Here is a 9,311-nt window from a genome sequence, read left to right as displayed (position 1 = left end):
CCTCGAGAAGGAAATAATGGAAGTAGTGGACCGAAAAATAGACTATAAAGGAAACAATCATGCTGGACATGATCACATTGATAAGGAGAACGAAGGGTTGGATGACCCTAAATAAATTCCGCCTCCTCACACTGAAGTCAAATCTGATTCAGAGTCTCAGGCCGACATTGAAGAAGCTCAAGCAGCTCATGACGATTGTCAAGAGATCGAGCATGGCCCTGTTGCAGCCTTCCGGCGCCAAGAGAAACCTGATCTAAAGCTCCGAGTACCATGGCCTCAACCTCCGGCGCGGTTTCCAGACTCTCCTGCTTCCAAAAATTGGTGCCCTGAGTTGGATTTAGATGAGGAAGATAAGTTCCGCTGGGAACGCTTTGGACGAATGGGATGGACCCCGAAACTACCTCCAAAAATACTAATTCCAGCGAAGATTGAAGGGGCGAAACACCCTCTTGTCTGGAATACCATTGTCTGCAAACGATGCAGAAAAACAGGCCATCATGTCGTGTCAGATTGCCCGGGAGGGCGTAGTAAGGAGTCTCTTGCCCGTCGGGAAGCCCGAAGACTTGAGAGGTTAAAGAAAAAACATTCGTCAAATTGAAAAAAAAAAAAAAATTTTTTGTGATATTTCAATACTCAACCCCTGCTAAAACTTTAAAGGTTCCTCGGGGTAACCTTCTATTTTCACAAATTATTATCTTTTTTGATATAAAGAGTTCCTAAAGAGGGGGTGGGATGTAACATGGCTGCCAGATTCCTGGAGGTTCACCTCCTTGGGTCTGGCAGGGTGTTATGCCTCCATGTTACATTCTCCTCCTCCGATCTATTACTGCTATTTTTGAGTTAGTCAGTCGAGAATCCGCTCTTGCCGGGAGTGTGGCGCACTCCTGTAAGCCAAGCTACTGGGCGGCAAAGTTTGAGGGAATACGACACATGTCGGCGATCCTCCCCTATAGGTGCCGACTGCCCCGTGTCCGCCGGAGGTGACTTGACCCCCACACCCCTTCCGTCACCTCCCAAGTAAACCTCATTTCCTTCCCTGATTAGTCACATACTGAAACCTGACTAATCGCATCCTTGTCGCGGACCCTTCAGGGACCCAATTTACATTGAAACCTCTTAAAAAAAAAAAAAAAAAAGAATCCGCTCTTGGAGAGAGCAGTCAATTTTGGTTTAAGTTAAGATAGCCAAAGTTAGACTATAACGGGTTTATCCCTTTTTTGTATTAACTGTATAATAAAAGTTATAGAAGAATTACATTCTTCTAGTTGGATATTTAAAGTAAGTTGTCTTTATTTCTTTTTATGGGCCTCGGGAGATACTCCCTTAGTTAAATTATCTACGGAGGGTTACAATAGGTTATCTTAAAAATCCCCACAAATACCCTGGAGCGTTAACGCTTGTTAAAAAGCAGTTCCCAGTGGTCGAATCAGAAAATGACCTCAATCCTTACTCGATTATCGCGGCTATTGTAGCGATATTAGAAATTTTCGAGGATATAAGCAGAATATTAAAACTGCTAACGCACTCAAAGTCTTCCTGTTATCTAAATGACCTATTGGAATGCTTCTATTACTTGGCGTGCATTTATTATTTCGCCACGTTGAAACACAGAGTCGGGAAAGGGTAAGATTACAATTTTTATTTCTAGGGTAAATTTAACCTGAAATGAAATTCTCCATCGATTTTAGCATTCATTATAGGCTGTATGTATACTCCATTATCATCGTAAGGATTAAGAAGTAGGCGGCGATAGGCTAAGGTTACGAGAAAGTCAAGCCTCCCAATGACAGTGCTTCGGGTTTTCTTATCATTTATCGTGATTCAATCGCTTTATATACCCTAAATTTCCAAATATTGTTGAAGAGGCATACGCTTGAATTCAAACGTCAACAATAGATATGTTTCTCAAAAAGATTTAACTAGAATTATGTAAATTAATGAAAATTAAAATAATTAATACCCTTCATATTTATATAATTAATTATTTATTTAAGAAAAACCTCTTAATTGCGTCTCGACTAGGATAGGTTTATTAAATTGGTTTTCCAACTAGTTTTAAGGGATCATCCGTAAAACACAAACACAAATCGCAACTTCTTTTAGGCGGTGTCCCCATTGTGACAAAATCAGCTGGTCATAGAAGTATAGAACATTTTAGACTCACCATGTACTTCGGACCTACCACCCTTAATGGATCACCGAGTATTAAGTAAGGGGCTTCAGGCTATGGTTGACGACGCTACAACTATATGGAAACGTATGATTGACCCGAATGACTTTGAGGTCAAAATGATGCACGATGGATATTTGAAACTTCATCAATTGCGGAAACCAATTTACCAGGGTTACGATTGTATTTTGATTGACGAAGTCCAAGATTGTAATGTTAAGCATAATTTTGAATCAAAAAGTCCCTAAAAGCTTTGTGGGCGACCCCAATCAACAAATTTACGCTTTTGGTGGCGCCGTAAATGCTTTGGAAAGCATAGAACATACCCACGTTTATTATCTTTCGCAAATAGGTCTTTTCCTACTTGAATATTGAACCCCCAATAAGTAATACATTGTTACAGTCGTTTCGATTTGGTCCCGAAATTGCCTCATCGCAAATGCGATTTTATTTGAAGCTAAAAAAAGAGCGCGTAGCCAAACTTTAGTCGGAAGAAAGCAAAAAGGTTGGTTTGGTTTTTTGAAGTTTGAAGTTGATGGGCTGATCTGATCACGCATCGCGTAATCCGCGTACACTAGTTAGACATAATTACGTAATCATATTGTAATATTCGTAATTCTTGTAATACTGATGTAATCTCAGCTCACACGTAGTCTTCGTGCAGTGTTCATAAAAATAGGGAAATTCTGGAAAACTTAAATTTTGAGCCTCCTTCATACTGTTAATTAAAGAAAAAGCTTATTAGAAAAGTGATTCCCGTTGAATTAGAAGCAAACCATTCGTATAACGTTGAAGAAAGTCGAAAACAGGTAGCAAAAAGTCGCCTACTTCCTGCACCAATTTGGAGACGCCAGAGCCAGCAACTAAAAGAGCCAAACTTGAAATTGATAGAGAAAACAAGTTGGTGGATGAAGTCAGAAAGATTTTATCATTCAGTGAGAAACTTAAACATTCCGCTGCAAGGTCGGATTGTGAACTAGCTACTCAACCCCAAGTACAACAGCACCCTAGTGATGGACCTAACGTTCATTCCAAAACATGCAGAAATGCAATCAATCTTAAAACTAATTTCAGTTTATTGGCCTTCTTCGAAAAAATCAGTTTTTAGTGTGGAACCATCGCATGGAAAGAGTCTTAGGAATGACGTTCAAACCGTTATCCAAAACTCCAACCGACACTAACAGTGAACCGAAATCTGCCGGTAAATGTCCAATCATACTTTCGCGCCAAAACGGATATTCAAACAGGGAGTAGTATATACGAGGCCCGAATTTTTGGGTTAAGTTCAATTATTATTAATATTATTAATTTATTTAAGGTTATTGCCCAAAATTGGTCATTCGCCTCGTGTGATGGAATAACAAATACTTTTAAAGCTATGTTTCCTGGATCCATGCCGGACGGTTTCAATATAAGTCACTCTAAAATCTCATATTTAATTTCTGATGCAATTGGACCCTATTTTCACCATGAAATGCTATCAATTTAAAGAATTCATCGAGCCAGTTTTTCAGTATTCAATATGATGAATCGACAAACAAACAAAACAAGAAAGAGCTCATGCTTAAAACTAGGTTCTGGTTAAATTCTTCAAATGAAATTGTAGTAAGACACTTGGAAACCTTTCTCATGGGACATGCTAAGGGCGAAGACCTTTCTCAACACATTTTACAAAGCTTGAACAAGAATGGTTTGCCACTGAAGAAACTAGTCTCCCTGGAAAGTGATGGACCTAATGTGAACAAGGTCTGGCAGCTAATAAATATGTAGGTGGTTCAATCTCGTGGCTTTTCCAACTTAATGGATATAGGCAGTTGCAATCTCCACACACTGAATATATTTTATATTTCTAATATATTTATAACTAATATTTAGAGTGAAGTTGTTTGTTTTTAATAAAATGTATAAGCCTCGATTAATTTCACGCATGTGATCATGCCTCGTGCTAAGTCCGGGTAAAGAAACATTGAGAAGGGCGGCCGAAGAAGTGATCAAGCTAACTGGAAACGGAAGTAAAAGGAAACGCAAAGTGTCATCCATCATCAGTTCTGCTCGAACTAAGAAGAGAAGGTCATCTTTACACCCAGATATATTTTCATAATGTCACTCGCACACTCTAACTATATGGACATCGTCAGCATGGAACTAAATGTTTTTCAGATATCCTATACCAAAACTGGGATATTAGGAAGCCAATGGGTCGAGTATAGCTCAACCTCAATCGTAAATGAGAAACAGGCTATTATATTTCCCGTCACCGGGAACTCCGAGTCATAAATGCAATTGAAAACTCTAGTACGGAGGCAAAAGCTCCTTGATAGTGATATCCAAGGTTAAATGCTTAAATTCGCGCATCACAATAATTTTTCCACCCGCTATAAAAAAATTACATTTTCTTTTCGAATTATGTCAAAGATTGTTTGCACTTTTAAGGGAGTCAGCAGAATATTTCAAATATTCATTATTGATCCCTCAATACGTATTCCCTTCAAAATAATTAATTTCATGATAAAATGTTTTCGGAAAATGGAATTGTTCTTGAAAAAGCGTAGATATGCAATTTTTGGAATAAATTTAGAGGGAATAAATCGATTAACAGTAATATCAGTTGATAGAAATAAATTGTGATTAAGGATTAAATTAATAATTATAATAATTAAAGAAAAATTGCAATATCTGAACTTCAGTCAATTGATAAACCTCACTCATATCGTTTGTTTTTCGGCCTTGGTTCAAACCAAGACATTTTTGTATAATATATAGAGATGTACGTATGTATTTATGTATGTATGTATTTATTTTTTTATTTATTTCCTTCCTTTTAGCAGGAATCCCGTTACCTTGCTTCCTTCCTTCCTTCCTTCAAATTATTCATTCATTCATTCAGTCATTCAATCATTTACTTACTCACTTATTTATTAATATATTTATATTTATTTATATATTTATTTATTTAGGTAACGCAAACTTTTATGAATCAAGCTACGTGAACGCAGAAATACTTCCTGAACATTAGCATAACTTAAAGCAATGTAACTGTTATTCTCTAACTTATGCTATCATAACGATTTATTTTAGTTTTCGAGGATGATTTACCAAGGGCTCGGAATAGGGCTTTAATTAAGAGTAAGCCGTCATACACTTCATTTCCTCACCATAAAACACTGTCAATTAAAGTTTAACTTCATCCCGTTAACTTATATTAACCCCGCACTCCATTAACACCCCCTCCCTACCACCCACCTTGCCTCCCTTCCTTCCCTCCTTCCTTTCGCATATTGAAAAAAGAGAGTAAATTAAATTTGTTCATCGTTAGTGAGTTCATTTTTTTAACGGACTTCGCTAATACTATGTTCCTCACTATTATTGTGGAGCGTGGTCGTTTTGTCTTTCAATTTAAATCATCAATTGATGCAAATTGTCTCTACAATTTCAATTGGAAGACAATGAAATACGTCACGTCTCTCGGACCTTCTGGCGAGATCGAAAGTCTAGCAGACTTTCGACCGTCGAAGCGATATTTTATCAGCTTGTCCCAGATCGTCCTCGTAACGGAGATTGGTGGGCCAATTGGTAATAATTCCTATTGGATGGTGAGTTTGTTTCGCAAAGGGAAATAATCCAAGTATCTCAGCGTTCACGTTCGAACACGGCGATTGAAATATATCGCCTCGGGTGAATGAATCGAGAAACAAAAGCGAAGAAAACCTTTCCCGAGAGGGTTCGGCTTCTCGTTTTAACGTTGATAAAGTTGGAACCGTCCGCTTCAAGCGGCGGTTCTGCGACGCCTTTAACCCGGCTCGTCGGTCCCTAATCGGGCCGGTTGTAGCGCGGGAATGGCGTCAACTGACGGCAACGTTATTCGCTGTTACCTGGTTGATTCTGCCAGTAGTCATATGCTTGTCTCAAAGACGAAGCCATGCATGTCTAAGTACATGCCGAAATAAGGTGAAACCGCGAATGGCTCATTAAATCAGTTATGGTTTCTTAGATCGTACTTTTTTAGTTGGATAACTGTGGCATTTCTAGAGCTAATACATGCAGCAGAGCCCCGACCTTAGGGAAGGGGCGCTTTTATTAGACCAAGACCAATCGGGCTTCGGCCCGCTTACCATGGCGACTCTGGATAACTTTGGGCAAATCGCACGATCTTTATCGGCAATGTTTCTTTCAAGTGTCTGCCTTATCAACTTTCGATGGTAGGCTACGCGTCTACCATGGTCGTAAAGGGTAATGGGGAATCAGGGTTCGATTCCGGAGAGGGAGCCTGAGAAACGGCTACCACATCCAAGGAAGGCAGCAGGCGTGCAAATTACCCACTCCCGGCACGGGGAGGTAGTGACGAAAAATAACAATACGGTACTCTTTTGAGGCACCTTAATTGGAGTGAGTACACTCTAAATCCTTTAACTACGATCCATTAGAGGGCAAGTCTGGTGCCAGCAGCCACGGTAATTCCAGCTCCAATAGCGTATATTAAAGTTGTTGCGGTTAAAAAGCTAGTAGTTAAATCTCAGTTCCAGAAATGCGGTCCGCTCCGGTGGTTACTGCCTGGCCTGAACATACTGTTGGTTTTCCTTCGGTGCTCTTCATAGAGTGTCGTAGGTGCCCGAGACGTTTACTTTGAAAAAATTGGAGTGGTCAAAGCAGGCGTCCCGCCTGAGTAATGATACATGGAATAATGAAAGAGGGCTTCGATTTCTCGATCGCGCGCATACCCATAGTGGCCTTCCGGATCGCGGGCACTTGCTCTTAGAATCGGTTTTGGCGCGTGTTTTGACTTTATATTCGGTTTTCTCTTTCTTGCGTCGTCTGCTTGATCGGTTAACGACAGCCAAACGGATCCCTCTGTTCGGAGGCTATAAATAGTTTTTTTTTGTTCTCTTTCGTCTTAATTGTACTTATTACGCGCGCCCCATCATGTCTGACTTCACCAAAGCCTCGGCGTGATTATTTCCACTATGGAAATCTTTGATGAGTTAAGCGAGCTGAATTGATAGTTTGTGGTTATTTGGTTGAGCATAATGTGGCGTTTTTATCATCTGACCACCACACAGAAGTTTTATAATCTTGTTTCCCTGATTCTAAAATTGCTCAACAAATGCGACTTAAAAGAACCAAGGAGTGGGGTGGCGTAGCGGTTAGCGCTTAGTTAGTATAGGGCGCTGTAGGTTAGCTGTAGCATAGGGGCTAGCCACCACCCCTCTATGCATTGTAAAGGGACCCACCTGTAAACAAGCCACAGGCTTAGTGTGGATATCCCTTCATAGGCAAAAGCTTAGATTATTATTATTAGCAACAGCCATGAAACTAATGTTATAGGTGCATCTCATAAGAACAAATTAGTTAATATCTTGAGAGAAACCAAATTTAGTGTCATGATTGACTAAAGTGCAGACATATCAGCTACAAAAACTACCGCCATTGTTGTGAGGTTCTATGACAAACGCAAAGTTGTTATTGTAAGCCAATTTTGGCAATTAATTCAAATTGTAAATGAAAAAGAACCGGGTAAAGCAACTGTAGAAATTACATTCACTTCCGTTCTCAAGACCTTTCAAGATGAAAACATCAGTTTAGAAAATATCATTGGTTTTGGTTCAGATGGCTGTAATACAATGATGGGGTCTCAAAACTCAGTTTCGAGTCGCTTCAAAAGTTGCAATGTTGCATACCCTCTTAATTTTATATAACATTCAAATATTTTCCAAAAGTTCAATGTTTATTGAAAACTGAGAATGTGTCCGAGTCGGGACCAACTCTGAAAAGTTGTTGTTCAGGGATTTCTCTTATGACTTGCATCTGTCATTCACTGGCTTTATGCGCTAGCGAGGCGTGTAAACAACTACATAGACTCTGCGAAGATAAAGTTCGTAATGTCTACAATTTCATGAAAAATAGTTCCAAAAGACTGGCCGAACTTAAGCAGTTTCAATTCTCGATGTTGGAGTCGACAAGATTTTGCACCCATCACAAACAAAATGGCTGTCGTTGATAGCTGTAGTAAATCGAATTTTGTTTAGATTGACTACATATTTTTTCACCTCAGTGTCACTGCCAATCTTTCTCCGGCTGATATTGGTTTTCTTCCAAGGGTGTATTTTCGAATGGTAAGCGCCACCAGACAGTAATGTTGAAACTAATTTATTATTAATTTTCGCCGGAAGAACGGGGTGATATAGTCTAGACGGGGGCAAAACTTCACAATTAAGTAACCCTTCAAATTCAAACATGTCGGGTATATTCTCGAGTAATATTTTGGGGTGACCTAACACGTTCTTTTTACATTTATTTGCGTATGGATATAAAGATGTAAAATCTAAATAATCAATCTGTTCAGTACCCGTGTTTCGTGGAATGTTTTCAAAGTATTTACTTGACCTCCGAAAAAACTATCTTTAGGATTCAAGGACTCTTTAATTGTAGTTATTCTAGAGGGCCGGTAGGCCCTTCTAGATAAGAACCCACACCCTCCGGTAATGTTAAAAAATAATTCACAGATTTTAGGCTTAGCGTCCCATAGAAAAAGCATGGGAGTTTTGGTGGTCCACTCCATCGAATAACTCAGAAACTACGGCGAAGTTAAGGTTCGGAACACTTTTAAGTTATCAAGCAACTATTGAATGTTGAACTTCTGAAGTTTGATTAAGAACAATTAAGTCTAAGTATTTTATTTTAATTAATTTATAAATCATGGTAAAACAGTTACATATATTACACTGTTTGCATAGCATTTTGTTCAGCCGCCATCGGGTTTGTGGCGCATAGGATAACGCGTCTGCCTATGGAGCAGAAGATTGCAGGTTCGAGTGCTGGCAAGCTCGGTGTTTACTTTTACAGATCTTTCATTCAACATGTTTCAGGAAAATGGAATTGTTCTTGAAAAATCTGAGATAAGTAATTTTTTAATTCAATTAATTTATAGGAGACTAATCCATTAGCAGTAAAATCAGGTGATTGAATTAAATTCTAAAGAGAAGTAAAATACGGATTGTCTTTAAAATTCAATAGAAAAATAAATAATATCCGCGCTTGAGACAACTGGAAAAACTCTTATCGTTTTGTTTTTAAGGCTTGGGCAAACCAAGTCTTTTTTATATAATTAAATTCTGGTTCGAAAGAAATTCGTTAATTTCGGGAT

At 38.9% G+C, this 9,311-nt stretch overlaps 1 pseudogene; it reads left to right on the top strand.

Annotated features, from left to right (window-relative positions):
- Positions 1–6,042: 6,042 nt before the first annotated feature.
- On the top strand, positions 6,043–6,904 carry LOC149612595 (small subunit ribosomal RNA; annotated as a pseudogene; the record flags this gene model as incomplete).
- Positions 6,905–9,311: the final 2,407 nt, after the last annotated feature.

Source organism: Phalangium opilio, unplaced genomic scaffold, assembly GCF_054372755.1.
Source record: "Phalangium opilio isolate 3A_F unplaced genomic scaffold, DU_Popi_V2 ptg000240l_1, whole genome shotgun sequence".
Classification (NCBI taxonomy): domain Eukaryota; kingdom Metazoa; phylum Arthropoda; class Arachnida; order Opiliones; family Phalangiidae; genus Phalangium; species Phalangium opilio.
Note: the sequence above shows the minus strand (reverse complement) of the source record. Positions and strands in the feature narration are given on the sequence as shown.